Source organism: Panthera leo, chromosome B2, assembly GCF_018350215.1.
Source record: "Panthera leo isolate Ple1 chromosome B2, P.leo_Ple1_pat1.1, whole genome shotgun sequence".
NCBI lineage: Eukaryota > Metazoa > Chordata > Mammalia > Carnivora > Felidae > Panthera > Panthera leo.
The window spans coordinates 28746029-28766694 of NC_056683.1; positions in this window are offsets into that span (position 1 = coordinate 28746029).

Sequence of the window (20666 nt, forward strand, 5' to 3'; positions counted from 1 at the left end):
ATGTAGTGAAACTATGAGAGACTTTCCAGGACCATTCTTCATTTCCTGCTGGTGTAAGTGTGGCCACTCCTCCAAATACTTGGTGAGAGAAGGTGTCTTGGAATCTAGGCTCTGATTTCCACTAAATCAGAGTTGTTCCCATCTGCTCAGTCAGTTGTAAGTGCCATTCATCTGGCATATCTCCAGCTGGGTCAAGAAACATGCATCAGGCACATAGTGTGTGACTGGAATTTTGCTATGTATGGAAGATATGATGATATGAACACATACATACACACACACACACACACGCACACACAAGAAACTCACAGCAATCGTATGATAGCCCATGATAGAGGGGAGAACAGGGAACTACAAGACTCCCAAGGGAGTGGGCTGTGTTGGGCAGGAAAGACTTTCAGAAGGATGGGACTTGAATTGAGCCCAGAAGCTTGAACGGTCATTAGGTATGTCAAAGGAGTAGAAAAGAAGGCAAATTCAGACAGAAGAAACAAGAGTCACACTTTGAAGGCACAACAGCTTAGCAATAATGATAAAAGGAGAGGAAGATGTTATGAATATCATGGAATAGATATAAAGTAAAAGTCATGTAACCAGGAGTGATATTCAAATATTCAAGAACTGATAAGCAAGGAAACTGACCCATCAGAATAGAGATAACCCAATCAGAAAGATGAGACCTGTAGACAAGATAACCAAATCAGAAGGATGAGACCCGTAGACAAGCAACAGAATTCTCATGCCGCCAGCTAGGAGACATCACAAAGGACGTCCAGAAAACTGAATGGATGCTGTTCATTTCAAATATTTAAATAGTATATGAACAGATTGCTTTCTGTTACAGAATATACATTCAATAAAAATGTGTTTAATTAATGTGAAAAGATGGAAATATATATTGGGTGAATTTTTGGCTTATCAATTTAGAACAGTGTTACTTGGAAAGGCAAGCAGAGCCTAGGGGACAAAAGAGAAGGGCCTTTGCCTTTTCCTGAGTGAGGAGGGAGCAGGGAGACTTGGGCAAGAAACTTAACCTCCCAGTGCTGTAGTTTTTTCATCTACATAGAGGGCTGATAAAATCCACCATAAAGGCTAGTGTGAGAATTAGACACAATATGTGTAAAGCCCCAGGCATAGAGAAGATGCCCAAGAATAATAACAATAATGAAAACATAATTTAATTTAATTTAATTTAATTTAATTTAACTTATATGTCTCTATTAGAATTTTCATATCAATTTTAATTCACACAGGTACACATACATTTAAAAAAGCACAGAATTTGAAGGACTCTCTACCTCTTCCCAAAGCTTATTATGTAAGTCAAACTTTAAGATTTCCAGTGTGGTAGAGAGAAAGCCCAGAGTATATGTGCCTACACTGGCTGCTTGGCCAGGCTGTGGATGACAGACCTTATTCCTCAGGAGGAACTGCATATCTGGATTTGGGAGGTGAGAATTCTATCACTGAAACACCAATGCCATAGCTAGATTTGTATGAGAGAGATCCCTATTTGTTTAAATGGAAGCAATTCATTCTCCTTTTTTTAGAGGACAGGATGGGTGAGGGTAAAGCCACTACCTAAAGCTGTATCATGTTCACTAACAGCCTGAAGGGTCCCTTCCAGATACATCAGAATGTAAATAAGTACATAAAATTATAGGTGTATTCTCCTCCATTATGTGCTTACAAATATACCATATAGCTAAAACATAATTTATTTAATTGTTTGCTCTTGATGGAAATCTAAGTTGTTCCTAATTTTCACTGCTTCATTGCTGCTGGTGCTCATGTTTGTACATGTTTTTGCAAACTTCTGTGAGTGTATCCATATGATATATTACTACAAGTTGATTGCTGAGAAAAAGTGTATACACCTTCTATATTTTTTTATATATTCCTAATGATCCTCCAGAATGTTGTACAAATTTAAACTCATATAAAAAATTATGACAGGCCAGTGTTTCTTAAAACCTAATATCCAGAAGAATCACTGGGAGCTTGTTAGGAGTGGCCACTGGCTGAACTGCACCTGCCCAGAGATTTTGATTGTTGTCTGAGGTGGGCTCCATATATGTGTTTTGTTTGTTTGTTTGTTAGTTTTAATTTTCACACAGTGACTTTTGAGGAGGTGGAGTATGCAGTTCTGTGACTTTTAACACAGGTAGTAGATTTGCATAACCACCTGATGGTGTAACAATCAGAATACAAAAGAGTCTCATTACCCTAACATATTTCCTCATGCTATCAAGTTATAGTTGCACCCTAACACCATCTCAAATCCCTGGTGAACACCAATCTTTTCTCTCTCAAAATTGATTTTTTCTTTTCAAGCCTAGACTAATTTTGTATGTAACTTTTTGAGACTGGCTTCTTTCACTTGGAATAATGCCCATGCGATTTATACAAGTAGTTGCATATATCAATAGTTTCTCCTTTTCATTGTTAAGCAGTAATCCATGGTGTAGTTGTGCCATAGTTTGTTCAACCATTAAAGGACATCTAGGTTGTTTCCAAGTTTTGGGGATTGCCTTTTAAATAAACCCACCAAATGATTCTGATGCAAAAGGTCTTCAGATCATGCTTGAAAAGTGGATACTAGCAATCTTTTTAATTTTCGTTCATCTGGTAAGTGGAAATGCTACCTTATTATTAGAGTTACATATACCTGATCATCAGGAAACTGAGAACCTTTTAAAATGCATATTAGCCATTTGCAATTCTGTGAATTGCTTACTCATATCCTTTGGTGAGGATCCATTTGTTGAAATTGAGTTGTTTTGCTTTTTATATTGACTTTTAGGAGACTTTTATGTTAAGAATTTTAACCACTTATATTTTATTTTATTTTTCATTGATTTGTTTATTTATTGCAGCCTGCTGCTATTCTATTGTGTTTTGATATGTTGAGGAATAATCAGGGTGGCTCACATTGATGAAAATTCCTACCCATTGTAACCTCAGATAGGATTCCAACAAAGGAACTGGCAACAGGATGGTCTATCTAGATAACTTAAATGGACCATTTTGAAACATACCACTTCATCCTCCCTTGCTATTGATTAATATACTTCCTCTACTTTGTCCAATAAGCTATTAAGCAGTGAAATAAATTGAAAAAACACAACCTACTTTCAGCTGTATTAGTTTGTTTGTTTTTTTTTGGTTGGCCCATGAACTCAGGGATAACTAGAAGTTTTTGTTTTTTAATACGAAATTTATTGTCAAATTGGTTCCCATACAACACCCAGAGCTGATCCCAACAGATGTCCTCCTCAATGCCCATCACCCACCCTCCTCTCCCTCCCACCCCCCATAAACCCTCAGTTTATTCTCAGTGTTTAAGAGTCTCTTATGGATGATGCATAGGGGCACTTTTACCCCAATGTTTATAGCAGCACTTTCTTCTTTTTTTTTTCTTAAAAAAATTTTTTAATGTTTATTTTTTTATTTATTTATTTTTCAATATATGAAGTTTATTGTCAAATTGGTTTCCATACAACACCCAGTATAGTGGCACTTTCAACAATAGCCAAATTATGGAAAGAGACTAAATGTCCATCAACTGATGAATGGATAAAGAAATTGTGGTTTATATACACAGTGGAATACTACATGGCAATGAGAAAGAATGAAATATGGCCTTTTGTAGCAACATGGATGGAACTGGAGAGTGTTATGCTAAGTGAAATAAGTCATACAAAGAAAGACAGATACCATATGTTTTCACTCTTATGTGGATCCTGAGAAACTTAACAGAAGACCATGGGGGAGGGGAAGGAAAAAAAAGTTAGAGAGGAAGGCAGCTGTATTAGTTTTGATTCTATGTATTAAAGGATCCTTTATGTTTTACCTGTAAGTTTATGATCCATTTTGAGTTATCTTTGGTATAGGTATGAGGTGTGCATTGAGGCTCATCTTTTGGCATATGGATACACAGTTATCCCAACACTGTTTGTTGAAAAGACTCTCCTTTCTCAAATTGTTTATGTATCTGTCAATAGTCAATTGACCATATTTGTTAGGTCTATTTCTGGAGTCTCTATTCTAATTCATTGATCTTTTTGTCTATCTTCAGGTCAATACCACACTATTTTCATGAGTGTAGCTATTAATATAGTAATTCTTAAAATCAAGTAGTGTGAGTTGTCCATCTTTATTCTTATCTCTTTATTTTAGTTTTGCTAAAATATTTTTGGTATTAGGTATTTAGACATTATGACATTTTTCTATTTCATTTTTAAGTTGTTTTTAATGTTTAATTATTTTTAAGAGAGTGAGACAGTGTGAGCAGGGAAGGGGCAGAAGAAAGGGAAACACAGAATTCAAAGCAGGTTCCAGGCTCTGAGCTGTCAGCACTGAGCCTGGTATGGGGCTCGAACTCACAAACAGTGAACCAAAATTGGCTGCTTAACCTGCTGAGCCACCCAGGTGCCCTCCTTCTATTTCATTACACAATGACATCAGAAGCCACCATAATCCTTAACAACATTAAGAGTAACTCCGTATTATCCTCTAATTATTGGTACCTTTTCATATTTCTAGAAACAATTATTTTTTAACACTTCGTTTCTGTATTTTGTGTATTCTTGCCTTTTTTGTCATAGCTTAACTGACCATATATACATTAGCTTATTTCTGAGCTCTCTATTCTATTCCATTGATTTGTGTGTTTAGTTTTTGTGCCAGTACCATAGTGTTTTGATTACAACAGCTTTGTCATATACCTTGGAATCTTGAGTTGTAATACCTCCACCTTTTTCTTCTTTCTCAATATTTTGTTTTGGCTGTTTGGAGTCTTCTGTGGTTCTATACAAATTTTAGTATTATATGTTCTAGTTCTGTGAAAAATGTGCTGGTATTTTGATAAATATTCGGTTATAGGCTCCTCAAAAAATTAAAAATATAGATACCATATGATCCAATAATTCCACTACTAGGTATTTGCCCAAAGATAATGAAAACACTAATTCAAAAAGATACATGAACCCCTTTGTTTACTGCAGCATTATTTACAATAGTAAAAATATGGAAGCAACCTTATTGTCCATTGATAAATAAATGAATGAGGAAGATGTGGTGAATACACACACACATACACACACAGAGAAGATTACAAAGCTATAAAAAAGGATGAGATCTTGCCATTTGCAACAATGTGGATGGACCTAGAGGACATTATACTGAGTGAAATAAGTCAAACTGAGAAAGACAAATATCACATGATTTCACTCATTTGTAGAATCTAAAAAACAAAATAAGTGACTAAAAAAACAAAAAGCAGAATCAGACCTATAAATATTGAGAATGACCTGATGGTTACCAGAGGGGAGGAGGGAGGAAGGAAGGGCAAAATGGGTGAAGTTGTATGGGAAATACAGCCTTGTAGTTATGGAATGAATAAGTCATGGGAATAAAAGGCACAGCATAGAGTATATAGTTGATGATGTAATACCATTGTATGGCAACACATGATAGCTACACTTGTAGTGAGCATAGCATAATATAGAGTCAAATTGCTGTTGTACACCTGAAACTAATGTAACATTGTGTGTCAACTATACTCAAATTGAAAAATTAAAATAAAATATTTTTTGCTTCTCTCTCCCATTAAGATCTTTACCACCTTTCTAGAAGAGAATACAACAAAACAAAGTCATCTGCCATTACGCATCACATTTCTTCTTATTACTTCTTACCACATGCAACTGCATCACAGAAACCTCAGCTAATATCTATCACAGAGTGCAGAAGGACAATGAAATTTCTGATAACATATGAATTTTAATTTCACCGTAAAATAACTAGGCTATCTTCTACTTGCTGATATTTTGTTCTCACATGAAATTCAATGCATTAAAATCTTAAAAATCAAATACCAATTTTACCTCTGAATTGCTTTGTGGTTTTGAAAATATTCTCTCAGCATCTAACTAATCTTCTTATGAGAATTATTCTCCCTCTGAATCCAAGCTTGAGATTAATAAACCACAAGAAGTTATACCGAAGGTATTAAGTATACAAAAAATGCCCTTAATGTGTGGCTTTAGGGGGAAAAAAGGCAATACTATAGGCATCATAGTCTATTTCTGGTATCGCAGTAAGTAACATGGGACAAGCTCATAGAACTCTGTCCCTAAAAAGGTCAAGAAAATCCATGTATCCAGAATGAAAGAAAACCCATGTATCCAGAATAATAGAATAAAAGAATGATCAGAGATAAGCTGAATCATGTTGCAGTTAAAAAGGGGACTGGGGAAATTTTCTCGATCTCGTTAGTATGCTCAAGAGGTTTAAAGTAGAATTAGAAAAAGGAAACAAAGAGGAGAGAGAGGAAGGAAAACCAAGCAGATGTGCATTAAGGAAGTTACTTTTTTGAAACGTGCAAGGTGTTCCTCTGAGTGGCATCCGATCTGGAAGACCAGTCACAACGTTCTAGGGAAATTGTGCTCTGTGTGTAGGAGTCATTCGTCAGTGGGAATGCCCCAAGGTGCTCCACTTCTTAAAAATTCATTAGGTAAAAAGTACAGACAAAATTTGTAATCCTCACACCCCTAGAGCGATCTCAGATAATAATTTCACTTAGGAATCATGTCCTGCTATAATTATGATTTAACTCAAATAATAATTAGTCATATTTGTAGAGTATTTACCACATCCTGATAACCAAAGCACAGTATATGTATTAATTACTTAATCCTCACACAAACAACTCTAAAATGTGCATACTATTATTATTCTTATTTTATAGATGAAGAAACAGGCCCAGAATCTTGCCAAGTTCACCCAGTTACAAAGTGGCAGTGCTGAAGTTTGAAGTTAAGTCTCTAAAACCAGAGTACACAGAGCACCTGGGTGCTCAGTTGGCTAAGCACCTGACTCCTGGTCCCAGCTCAGGTTATGATCTCATGGTTTGTGAGTCTGAGCCCCACATTGGGCTCCATGCTACCTGGAGCCTACTTGGGATTCTCTCTCTCCCTCTCTCTCTGCCCCTTCCCTGCTCACTCTCTCTATCTCTCTGTCTCTCTCTCAAAATAAATAAATAAACTTAAAAAAATTAAAACCAGAGCACACAACTGTAATGTAATACCACCACTGTCTCACCTAGTTTCCAGGCATTATCTATCATAAAATGATCATATTCTGTGCAAATGTGTGCACATGTGCATGCGTGCATGCATGCACACACACAAATTGCACATTACAGCATTACTTGGTTATACAGGTAAAATTGACATTAATTTGATCAATCAGCATTGTCTCCAATGGTTCCTCAGTTACCTCCCATTCTAGTAGCCACCACCAGAACAAACAATCTTGAGTCTTCCATTTTGAGTCTTCAGACTCCATCTTGCCCTCCTCCCCCAAATCTTCCTCTCTCCTCTCAAGTTCTGCTTTCCTTGAGGCCCTGCTGCAGACCCAGGATCACTGAGCAGCTTTCCTTGTTAATTCTGGCTGATGCAAACTTCTCACTCCCTATCATGATACTAGAAGTGCTCATTTCTTACCTCAACATGACCCACACTGAAATGTACTGCAACTTACTTTATCAAACAAGAGTCAAGCTAGTAAGTTACAGTTCTTGTTTTGCTTAAAGAACATTTTTGTGATTATAAGAAACACATAAGAAATGTGCCCTTAGTGCATTATTATTAGCAAACATCTTAGCCACCATCCAAGAGGAAAACTGCGTACTGCAGGGAAGAAAGGTGTTCAAGGTGTTCCAGGGGAAAGTGACTGCAGGTACACAGGCTCTGACACAGGAAAGCTTGGGTATAACCAGAAAACAGTGAGTGGTTTAGACTGAACATTGTGCTTCTCCATGGACTGGGTATAGGGTTGGCTTCTTAAGCATGAGTCCTCAGCAGTCACACAAGGTCTTGTGCTCAAAAGAACCCCACATTTGGTGCTTTGTTGTCACCATCTTGAGATTTTTTGAAAAATATTGTTTGATAATTTTTGTACAAGGAATCCCTCATTTTCATTTTGAACTGCACCTGCACATTATGTAGCTGGTCCTTGTTGGGCCTGTCTTCAGAGTAGAAGTGGCTGGTTCTTCTTCCATGCTGGTCCTTTAGTGACCTATTCTTATGGCCAGACACTAGAACCTTCTCCAACTCTACTTCTAACACAAACCAAAGTAGAATCTTCAGAGAGAGAACCAGCCCTTTTATATTCTTCTGTTTCTTCCCAGACCCTAATAGCAGTAGGCTCCCAAGGGCTTCTCCACCCGTCACAGAATCCAGACCTTCCATCATGACTGAGAATGGCCCTTCTCTCTTCTGGGGACTTTTAAATACTTGTGTATGTTTTGCCTGCATTTTCAATGTGAGGTACTATCTGCCTCTAGTCTGATAAGGGGTGCTGTAGAGAGTATGTGAATAGATAATGACTTCTGATCTTGGGGATTACCCTTTGATTAATGACTTTTATTATTTCTCTGTTGCTAAAGATAACCAGGAAGTCCATCGTTAAGGTGTTCTTGAACCATGTTTTTACAGTACCCTGAACAATAGCCAGGGTTAAATCCTTGTCCTTTGGTCAGCACATTGAGAAACATCAGGATATTCCCTTACCTGCCTCATAATAGGCCATGGTTGCCAGGGGCACAAGTGAATAAACCTACACTGATGCTCCAAAGATTGCACCCTAGCCTTCCCCTGAAGATCTAAATTGCTCTTTCTGTGTCTGTGGAGGTCTAAAACATAATACTTCTTTGAAAGGAACTTTGAACTGCAGGGCATAAAGTGGGAGATGGTATGGGGAGGCCTCCAGCCCACTCTTCATTTCTTGATGAGATAGATAACATTTCTGTGGTCACCTCAGTGCTCCAAGTAAGGACAAAGTCAGGTACAGCATGCCCCTTAGAAAGGAAGCCTCTATTACACTGAGGCACCCCTCATAATTACAAGTGAATATTTAGTCGAGTTCCCAGAAGGTTCAGAACCCTACCCTTAGCATCATCATCTATCCATTAAATCATTAGGTCAGTCACTCTTTCATTCACCAGATCATTAACTCATGTATTGCTTCATTCAACCAACATTTACTGATGTCCTTATATGTCTCAGACTCTGTGTTAGGCAGAGAGGAGGACCTTAGGGAAACGCCAGTCATGATCCTATCCTCAAGCAGCTCACAGTTTGCTTAGAGGGTCACACACACATGAAATAGTTAAAACAACAACAAAAACAACAACAACAAACAACAACAAAACAGAGTTGTAAGATACTGATTGTAGTAAACCCTGGTAAAATTCCAAGAAGGGAAAGATCAGGGAAAGTGTCACTGAAGAACTACAATTTATGCTGGCTTTTACAGCATGTACAGGTTTGGAGCAGTTAGCATTCTAGGCAGTGGAAATAGCAAGAAGGCTTGGAAACAGGAATATATAACCAGGGAGATATGGAGAGCTTTGTAACAAGGCAGACACTTTCTAACTTGATTTTGGAAGTACTAGAGAGTCACTCTCACCTTGAGCAACTGTAACAATGTAACAAATCTAGGACTGTATAGTTTTAGGACTACAGGTGTTTGCAGGAAAGACAGGCTAGAAGAAATGAGTCATGGCAGAGGTCACCTGGAGAGGAAGGTGCAGACTAGGGGGTGGACATGGAGTAAAAAAATGAAATGTGGCTAAATATTGGGGAGGGTGAGAGAACACTTACAGCTAAGAGTAAAGTTTCTATCTAACTTAGGCATTGTTATGGGTTGAATTTTGTCACTCTCAATTTTATATGTTGATGTCTTAATGTTCAATACATCAGGATATGACCTTATTTGCAGACAGGGTCTGTACAGAAGTTATCAAGTTAAAATGTAGTCGTTTGGGTGGGCTCTAATCCAATATGACTGTTGTCCTTCCAAACAAGGGAGATTTAGAGACAGGTACACAGGGAGAAACCATGTGAAGATGAAGGCAAGGATCGGGTACACTAAAAATTGTCAGTAAATTACAAGAAGCTCTCAGAAGGAACCAAATGCCAACACCTTTATCTCAGACTTCTGGTCTCCAAAGCTGTTAAAGAATAAATTTTTCCTTCTTTTAAAAAAAGCAGAAAAGAAAGAACTGTGTTCTGATATAACAAGAATTCACAGGCAGGGATCAAAAAGCTTGTTTTGTCTTCAGAAAATACCTGAAGACATATGGCCAAGCCTGTATGAGAGTCAGCATTCAAATGAAGAAAACCCTGCCCGTGAGGGCCCTTATGTCAAATTTCATGATAAGATCTGGAATTGTTACCAACATTCCATTATGATTAGCTATCTCTGGTTTAATTTCCATCAATTAAGGAAATGAATAAGTTACTCAGAAAGAAAGAAGCATTCAGATTTATAGGATCACTGACAATGCATACATGATGATTTGGAATTTGGGGACAACTGTCATTAAAACTAAAACGTTTCCTGAATGAGGAGTTAGCCAAAGACACCAAGGAGGGTGACTTGCTCCTCTCCCACAATTATGTAGCTCCCTCTAGAGGACCACATTGCCACTCGAAAACGAGGGAGAAACTTTATAATTTCACCCACATTCGTTGATCTATCTTCATTGTCAACTCTTGCCCATAACTATGGGGAAAAGTAGTCACTGAATGTGGTCTGTGGGGTGCAATTAGGAAGATTTCAGCTCAAATGTCCCCTCCTTTGTGAAGCCTTCCTGGATCTCCCCAAGTGGTTTATCATTTATTCATGTGTATTGATGCATTTATGGTATGAAATATAATTTATACATGTTTGTCTTTCTCTCTAAACCATGAACCCTTAAGTACATATTTCTTTCCTTATTCATTTTTTTCTTCTTACACCTAGCCAGTGCCTAGCCCATTGTAAGTGTTCAATAAATAAATGTTTTTTGACTTAAAAAATAAATGTCATCTTAGCTAATTCATCCAGTCTCTGTCCTACCACATATAAATAAAAGATTGGCACATTCAAGATTAACATCCTGTAGGTCAGTAGACTTGTTTCTGATCCATAAGAATGAAAATATTGAGAGATAATAATATTTTGCAATAGAGATATTTTTTTTAATGTTTATTTTTTGTCTTTATTTTTTTATTATTTTTTTAATATATTAATGTTTGTTTATTTTGAGAGAGAAAGAGAGTTTGAGTGGGGGCGGGAGGAGAGAGAGAGAATCCCAAGCAGACTCCACACTGTCAGTGCAGAGGCCAATTCAGGGCTCAATCCCATGAACCATGAGATCATTACCTAAGCCAAAATCAAGAGTTGGATGCTTAAGTGACTGAGCCACCCAGGTGCCCCTGCAAAGGAGATATTTAGAAGAGTTAAGGCATTATTTCCTGGAAGACATAAAGTGTTAACAGGAAAACAAAAATTCTAACTTATATGGTAAAATATAAGCATCTTTGGTCACAGAGAAGCACTGGGAAGAAAACATACGGTAGGAAAATTTTAGTGGGTGATTTACTGACAAAACCCGGGAGAGGCCTAGGGCTGACAAGAGCAATGGGAAGAATTTAGGGGCAAGGAAGCACTCAGTGGATCTGATTGGTACTGAAAAATCTAAGGTCCTCCAAAAGAAGTCACAAATGATGCAATACATGGTGCTTGAGAAGCAGAAAGTGAGGGATTTCAGAGGCCATTGGGTCCAGTGCTGTCACTAATGAGACTGCTCTGGGGATAAGGTGACTGATTCAGAACCACACAGCTACAGGGCCCAGAGCCCTCATCTCAGAATCATGCCTTCAGATTCAGGAGCATGAAAATGAGAACTCTGAACTCTTTCCTTCTGCAATGGCCAATCCTTTGAATGCATTTGGTAATTCTAAGTTTGAGCTCATGGGGCAGATGGATGCAGCCTTATGAGCAGACACTAGTCAGGCAGAATTGGCAAGACTAGTCAGAAATCTATGCTGGCTGAACTGTAAGGTGTGTCAGACCACAGAAGCAGGCCAAGAAAGTTATCTTGGGATTGGTTATGACTATTAGGTCTAGGATTTGGTTTCAGGTCCAAGCAGTATTCATAATTGAGCTAGGTATGAGTTCTAGCTCTGACACTTAGCTGGCTAATCTCAATAGAGCAACTCACTCTCACTCTCTTCACTTTCATCTTTGAAACAATATAGCTTAAAAAAAAAAGAAACAATATAGCTTAAGCATCTGTGAGCTCTGGTATCAGCATGACTGACTGTTTTTATTCAAGCACTGCTGCTCAGAAGCAGGTTGACTGTGTACAAGTCAGTTACATCTTTGTTCTTCAATTCTCTCAACTGTAAAATAAGGATAATAAAGTTACATACTCACAGAGTAGGTGTGATGGTTAAACAAGGTAATATACATAAAAAGGGTGGAACAGTGTGTGGTACATAGTAACTCCAGAATAAATGTTAGCCATTTATTACTATTATTGTTGGCTTTACTTTGAGGTTAACAATACACAGACTTATGCCTAAGATCAGGTGTGTGTGAAAGCACTTTACAATCTGGGAAATGGAGGTTATGAACATTTAAATGTGATAATTTTGAAAAAATAATCTATAAGAAGGCCTGGCTGGTAGGTACTTGATAAGTGGTGGTGTTTTGTTATTTAACAATAGGGAGATCTGATTGTAAACTGTCAGTCTTGCCTTCAAACTCTCATATTTGGGTTTGGATTCATTCTCATAGCTTTCTCTTTACACACATCTTCAATCCATAAATCAACCAATATTTGTTGAAACTTACCCTTTGCCAGGTTCTCCCTTCAGCTCTGGTTGAACAGTGGTGAAAAGACAGACATATTTCTTATCTTTTAAAATCTATAGTTCTGAGGCACCTGGGTGTCTCAGTCGGTTAAGCATCCAACTTCGGCTCAAGCCATGATCTCACGGTTCATGGGTTCAAGCCCCACGTCTGCCTCTGTGCTGACAGCTCAGAGCCTGGAACCTGCTTTGGATTCAGTGTCTCCTTCTCTCTCTGCCCCTCCCCAGTTTGCACTCTGTCTCTCTCTCTCTCCCAAAAATAAATAAACATTTAAAAAATTTTAATAAAATCTATAGTCCTGTGTGAAAAATAAATATTAAACAAATAATTACAAATTGGTTTTGCAATAATGTTAAAGACTATTGGTCTTGGATTGGATTTTGCCTTCCTTATAAGTTAGTAAATTGCCCTATTACAGTTTCATAGATGTTGGCAGAAGACACAAGACTTCTGGGTCAGAGACAAAGAACTTTATTACTCACAGCACAGGAAGAAGTCCATCCATCAGCTTACAAGTGTCAGCTCCCCTTACCTCCAGTTCTCACACAGGTGATGACATGGACTCAGATGGATCTGCTCTGCATACAGTGGTTTTGTGTCACAGCTGAGGAACACAGAGGTTAGATAATCTACTGCTTTTATAGCAAGCATTAAGCAAACCTGTTCTTTGGAGAGAAAAGTTACCTCATCTCTCAAGATTATTAGGTACACAAACAACCCTGAGGAATGGCCCAGCTAAATGCCTTTGTAGCCCTGGCATTCCCAGCAAGACATATAAGGGATCAAAAGGCCCAGAGAGAACTATCTCTTCCAACAAAGATATAAAAGACAAAAAATAATACCCATAATTCTATCACTTTAACACACTATTTTCTTTTATAATTTTATCCTCCCAGAATCTAGTCTATATCTATATCTAATCTATATCTATATCATCTATCTATATATGTCACCTATATCTATCTATCTACCTATCTATTAGAGTGGTAGCCATGATACATACACTACCTAATGGTCTGTTTTATTCATTAAATTTTATATCATAAATTCTGAAGTAGTTTTCAAAATTATCCTGCATACTTCACTGTATTGCTGGATGATAACGTTAGGCTTTTAGGATGTTTTCACTTTTGTTTTTACCTGTTTTTTTTTAAAGCAAGACCAAGCCCTAAATACAGTAAGGAGAACAAATCAGGGGTAGGAAGAGAAGACTCTACATGTCATGTTTGCTTTCCAGGTATGTACTGGCCCTTCCAATGCGCTCTATCCTGACATCATATTTGGCATACTCATCCCAAGTAGAGAAGAACTTCTGGAATTTTCAGGTACTTTCCGGTCAGAGAAGAGAATACCTGCTTCACTGCATCCTACTATAGCAGTAACTTTGAATGCTCTCTAGGAGAGTTTCATTCCAAAAGAAAATGTCAAGTTCAGGCAATAACAAAACCAAAGAAAAGGCTCTTTAGTATTGTGCTTAGAGTCCTAGTTATGATACTTTAGGGATACAGGAGATGCCCCTGGACCGTGAATAGTATTTCCATGCCATGGTGGCCCTCAGGATTGGTTGAGATCGTGCAGTAAGATTCTTCATCAATTTCTGCATCTCCAAAATATAGAATTCTTACTAACAAAATAATATAATCTTTTGTCTTAAATAGTTGTGTGTTTTGTGTAAGGTTGCAAAATAAGTCACTCATAGAAAGACAATAATCATACGACTTCACTCATACGTGGAATTTAAGAAACAAAACAGATGAATGTAGGGGAAGGGAAGGAAAAGTAAAATAAGATGAAAACATAAAGGGAGGTAAATCACAAGAGACTCTTAAATACAGAGAACAAACTGAGGGTTGGTGGAGTAGAGGTGGGAAGGGGGGTGGGATAAATGGGTGATGGGCATTAAGGAGGACACATATTGGATAAGCACTGGGTGCTATAAGTAATGAATCACTAAATTCTACTCCAAAAACTAGCACTATACTATATGTTTACTAACTTGAATTTAAACTTAAAAAATTCATATTTGTTTTAAGGTGCTAACAGAAAACATGATTAGGGTATTTTAAAATTAGGATATTTCAGTAGGGTTTAATAAAAGTGCCTATTTATAAAAGTGGATAAGAAGTAAGGAGCCACAAAAGAAAATAAAGTTTACTCCTGCCCTTGTAATAAGGAAGCTCCCAAGTATACTGAAAGCCCAGAACCCAGAAGGAGAGTTGAATAGAAAGGGCCATCCAGAGAGAAATAATGATGGCTAGGACTCAGCTAGCACCAATACAGTTGGGTCTAAAGGAAAGCTGCTCTCCTCCCTGCTCTGATCTCCTCCAGGACCCACACTGGCCAGCACCAGCAAGAACCCAGAGTGCAGGGGTCATTGTGTGGTCACTCTGGTCAGTCACCCATGGCACCAGGGAGAGTGGAGAGCAGTTCTGGAGGGGCAAAAGGAAGAAATCTAGCACAAAATTCTTGAGGTATGTTTCTCAAAAGGCACAGAATGATCTGTGCCATTCTAAATTCCTAGCTTGCCAAAGTTATACAAGAACATAGATGTGTTTTTCATCTATAAATGGGGATAATAATACTATGACTTAAATGAAGCCATGGTCACTCCAGGAAGACCAGCCTTAGAAAAGATATTAGAAGTTTATGCTGATGAGAAGGTAACAAAAGATGTGTGGGTGATTTAAGGGTACTTTTTCTAAGCTGGTACTCTCCCTAATTCACCTCATTCAACTTTAACATCTGCTGCCTCTGGAGAACTGCCTTGGAGGTGGGTGGGGAAAAAAGGCAGCAGAGGATATATGAAGCAGCTTACTCTGGTTAATCTTTCCCACTTACCTTTAAGTTCCTCTTAGCTTGCAGGTCTTAGAAATACCTTTTACTCCACTGCTCTGTAATTGCCAATAAGAGAGCTCTGAGCTACCCCATAAGCTGCCCAGCACCTGTTTGCCCAACCCTCTCTCCATCTGTGGGCCATCCAGGGAGGAACAAAAACAAAACAAAGGGCACCACCCCCAGAGTATGGGTCCCTCAGCTTCCTGCTATTTATTCTTTAACTACTTCTTCAGACTAAAGTGGAGAGGAGATGGGCTTCGGGTAGTCTCTTCTGTAAACAGAAAGTTGATGTTCAGAAAGAAGCCTTGTGGATGTTGAGTGGAGGATGTTTCCTCCTTCACGAACAGGTGCCTGTACCCACATGGAAATTAATGTCCATCACCCATTTAGCACATCCCTCCAACCACTTCCTCTCCAGAAACCCTCAGATTGTTCTCTGAATTTAAGAGTCTTTATGGCTTGTCTCCTTCTGTGTTTTTACCTTATTTTTCCTTCCTTTCCCCACATTTATCTGTTTTGTTTCTTAAATTCCACATAGGAGTGAAGTCATATATTTGTCTTTCTCTGACTTATTTCCCTTAGCATAATACACTCTAGTTCCATCCACATTGTTGCAAATGGTAAGATTTCATTCTTTTTGATCACTGAATAATATTCCTTTGTGTGTGTGTATACACACACACACACACAATATCTTCTTTATCCATTCATCACTCTATGGATATTTGGGCTCTTTTCATAATTTGGCTATTATTGATAATGCACTATAAACATTGGGATGCATGTGCCCTTTTGAATTAGCATTTTTTTAATCCTTTGGATAAATACCTGGTAGTACAATTACTGGGTCATTCTATTTTCAGTTTTTTTTAATATATTTTATTTTATGTTATTTTATTTTATTTTATTTTAGAGAGAGAGAGAGAGCACACAAGCAGGGGAGAGGGGCAGAGGGAAAGACAGAGAGAAGCTTAAGCAGGCTCCACACAAAGCACAGAGGCTCAATCCCACAATCCTGGTATCATGACCTGAGCTGAAATTTAGAGTCAGACACTCAACAGACTGAGCCACCCAAGCACCCCTATTTTTAGTGTTTTTGAGGAGCCTCCATACTGTTTTCCAGAGTGGCTGCGCTAGTTTGCATTCCCACCAGTAGTGCGAAGTGTTCCCCTTTCTCTGCAAATGCTATAACTGAGATGCAATCTTGAATGGATGCCATTACAGTGAGGATGGATAAAGCAGAGCAGCAAATCAGTGATATATAAGATAAAATTATAGAAAATAATGAAGTTAAAAAAAGGAAAGAAACAAGAGACACAAGATTCTAGAGAGATCTCAGCAACTTATTAAAGGGGAATCACAATAAATGTGTAACTTCTGAGACACTCTTGAATGTTGACCTTTTTACTAGAAAATATTCTACCTTTGTCTGGAATTTTATGCCATCATGTGCTGGAACCATATGATACTTCAATAGACCATAACATAACATCTAAAAGTATAAATGACTATATTCTCAATAGAAATAGGTGCTAATAAATATTGTGTTTGGTATTAAATGGCAGTTAGGCCAAAACAACTTGAAATTCTTCTTTCTGATACAAAGAGTGAATTTTGCTGAGTTTACTGTTTGACTCAGCAAAAATATAATACTTAGGGGAGTTGTTTTTTTTTTCCTTATTGTAACTTTTTTAAAAGAAATTAATGTTTATTTTTGAGAAAAAGAGACAGAGTATGAGTGGGGGAAGGGCTAAGAGAGAGGAGAAGACACAGAATCTGAAGCAGGCTCCAGGCTCCAAGCTATCAGCACAGAGCCCATCACAGGACTCTCACAAACTGCGAGATCATGACCTGAGCCGATGTTTGACCTGAGCCAAAGTCTAACATTTAACCTACTGCACCACCCAGGCACCCCTCTTATTGTAGCTTTCAAAATGAAAATGAAAGAAATGTGGGAATTGAAACATAATTCAATTAGGTATCTCAGCACCGTGTATGAATTTGATTGAATTCTAAGCAAGTTGATTGCATTATATATTTTAAATTTTCTGTGATTTAATTTATGCTAAGCAATCTTATGCATTTACAAAGCAGATTTTTTTACATTGACCTTCTACCTACTGAAAAGAAATAACAGATCCTTTCACCTTTAAAACAGGAGACTATTTCATGTACACTAGCCCAAACACCCAAGTACATTTTGGGTACTTCTCATCAGGCATATGAAATAATTTATTTACTCATGGAGCCTGTAACTTTTTTTCTCCCACAAGGCACATCTGTTGTATTTTTTCTTATTGTCAGTTGGCTTTATTTTATTTTAAAAAGATTATTTATTTTTGAGAGAGAAAGAGCCCAAGTGGGGGAGGGGCAGAGAGAAAGAGAGGGAGACACAGAATCTGAAGCAGGCTCCAGGCTCTGAGCTGTCAGCACAGAGCCGGACATGGAGATTGAACTCATGAATTGTGAGATCATGACCCGAGCCAAAGTCTGACACTTCACCAACTGAGCCACTCAGGTGCCCCCTGAAAAGTTGGTTTAAATTTTTTTTAATGTTTTCATTTATTTTTGAAGGAGAGACAGACAGAGCATGAGTGGGGGAAGGACAGAGAGAAGGGGAGACACAGAATCTGAAGCAGGCTCCAAGCTCTGAGCTGTCAGCACAGAGCCTAATGTGGGATTTGAACCCACAAACTGTGAGACCATGACCTGAGCTGAAGTCAGACACTTAACCCATTGAGCCACACAGGCACCCCTGGACAAGTTGGTTTTAAAATTAACTATATAACATTTGCCCCCAAAACTCCAACTGTTGCTTCTAAATGAATCTCTCCCTATAGGAGTCTAAACTCTCACTTAAAACTCAGATTTGCACTGTACCAGACCACAGGCCAGCTCCCTTTGAATTTACTGATATCCTTTCAAACTCAAAGTGTCCAAATGTGAGCATATCTTCTCTCAGAATAGTCTCATCACAAGGCCCATTCTGTTACCCTGACATTTTTCCAAACATAACTTTTTTTTCTTTGTGCTTGGAATGTTTTCCCCATTGTCTTTTCCCTTGTGAAATAATCAGCTGTCCAATATTGGTCATGTCCTGGCAGAGGCTGAATGACTTCACAATCAGGGTAATAGGTTACAGGGTAATAGGATAGTCTACATGAGGTTTAAGGCATCTGCAAACTCCTTCATTCTATGAGTGACTACATCTACAGGTTTCCTGAGATGAGATGATCTCCTAGCTTCATTGACCTTACTAAGAAGTCCTATGTTTTCCTTGCTCTTCTTCCAACATCCCATAATGAATCCGTCTTATACTTAGCTTCTTCTGTATGTGGAACAACAAGTGAAATTATATTTGAAATTAAAAATTTCAATTGTATTTAAATATCACATACAAGTACTGTTTGTATTTGTGATGATCATTGGACTTTTTAACCTGTTAGTTAATCATAATTTTTAGCAGTTGCCTTCTTGCTTGCTTCTTTAAAAAGAGATATTGCTCATTCTACTTGTCTAGATTGCTCCTATCCTTCCTGCTGCTACTACATGAAATCCTAAGGAGGCATGGAGATAAACACACACACACACACACACACACACACACTCATTTTGCTTGTTTTTGGACTTCCAGTCCATTCATAGTTAGTACTGCACAACTTGGTACTCTTTTAAACTTTTTCAAATATATTAGTTCTCTGACTGCTTGAAGGTGGGATAATACAATGAAAATCAACTTTTGTTGATTTTCCCTAAGCTCCCACTCTCAAATCCCAAATACTATGGATTTTCAGACAGCCACTGAGACAAGAAATGATTTTTGCCTTTGTAATGGGAGTATTACTTATTTTAGTTACTTATTCTCATTAATTTGCTAATTAACTCATTCATTCAACAAACATACATTAAGTGTTTCTAGTATGACTAACCCTTGGCTGAATTAATCCTTAATGACATTTTTGTTTAATGAGGAAGACAAGTAAATAATAATTTTGGTGCTGTAAAAAAAATGTCTACCCACAACACAGACCTATAGAAAGAAAGTCATTAATTCTACTTGTGGGAACAGGAATAGTTTTATGGGGATATCATAAAAACTTTAGGTAAATCTTGAAAAGCATATATTCTTAAGATGAGCAAATGAGAGCAGAAGGTTTCATCAAAAAGGCAACATAGGCAAAGGCACCAAAAGTAGAGCATACAGCACATTCCAATGTGTGTGGGTGTTTGTGTGTAGGGAGTGAGGATGGTAAGAGATGAGGCTAGAGAGAGGTCAGCAGTCTCAGATCATGGAACTTTCTGTGTGATATGCCAGGAACCTGGATTTTAGCCTGTTAGCAAGTAAGAATGGCACAATCAGATTGATTAAAAACAAAAAGAAGTAAGGTATCTGGCTGGGATGAATACTTGGATGGGGAGGCCATTCACCAAGATGGGCATGAAGGATGAGAATTAAGTTTGGAGGGAGAATGACAGTCTGTTTTGAACAAGTTCAAAGTACTAATGGAACATAAGTGTAGAAATGTTCAGTATGCAGTGAATGGAGAAAGAGGTCTGAAGATGAGATCAAGATCACATAGTGAGTGAAATCTGAGGGAGGTACAAAGACTTAAAAGAGAAGGGGAGGGAAGAAAAAGGAAGAAAAGAAGGGGAGCAAAGAGAAAAAGTAACAAAGAGAGATCTAGGATAGAAGTGAGGAGCATTGACACTTAGGAGACTATTAGAGAAAAGGGATAACAAGAAAGAAAGAAGGATCAGAGATGGAATAGGACAAAGAAGAAACATATAACTGACAGTAAGTGACTCAGAATATTTAAGTGAGATGTTTTTATGTAAATATCATTGGCTTTGCTGTGGAGAAAATTTACCAATGCAAGTCAGTAGGCCAGTGGGGTTAGCAAAAATTGAAGAGGGCATGGTATCCTCTGGCCATAGTTTCACTCTGATCTTTCACTCCCATGAGGGTCAATCAAAGAGAGAAACAAAATGAACAAGCTGAAGGTCAAAAAGAGAAAATCAATGGTGGTATCCAAGGCAACAGGCTGTGGGTGGTACAGTGAAGCAGTAGGAGCAGGAGTATGGGATCAAGGTGCTGGAGATTGTGCTGCTGCCTGAGACTTTGC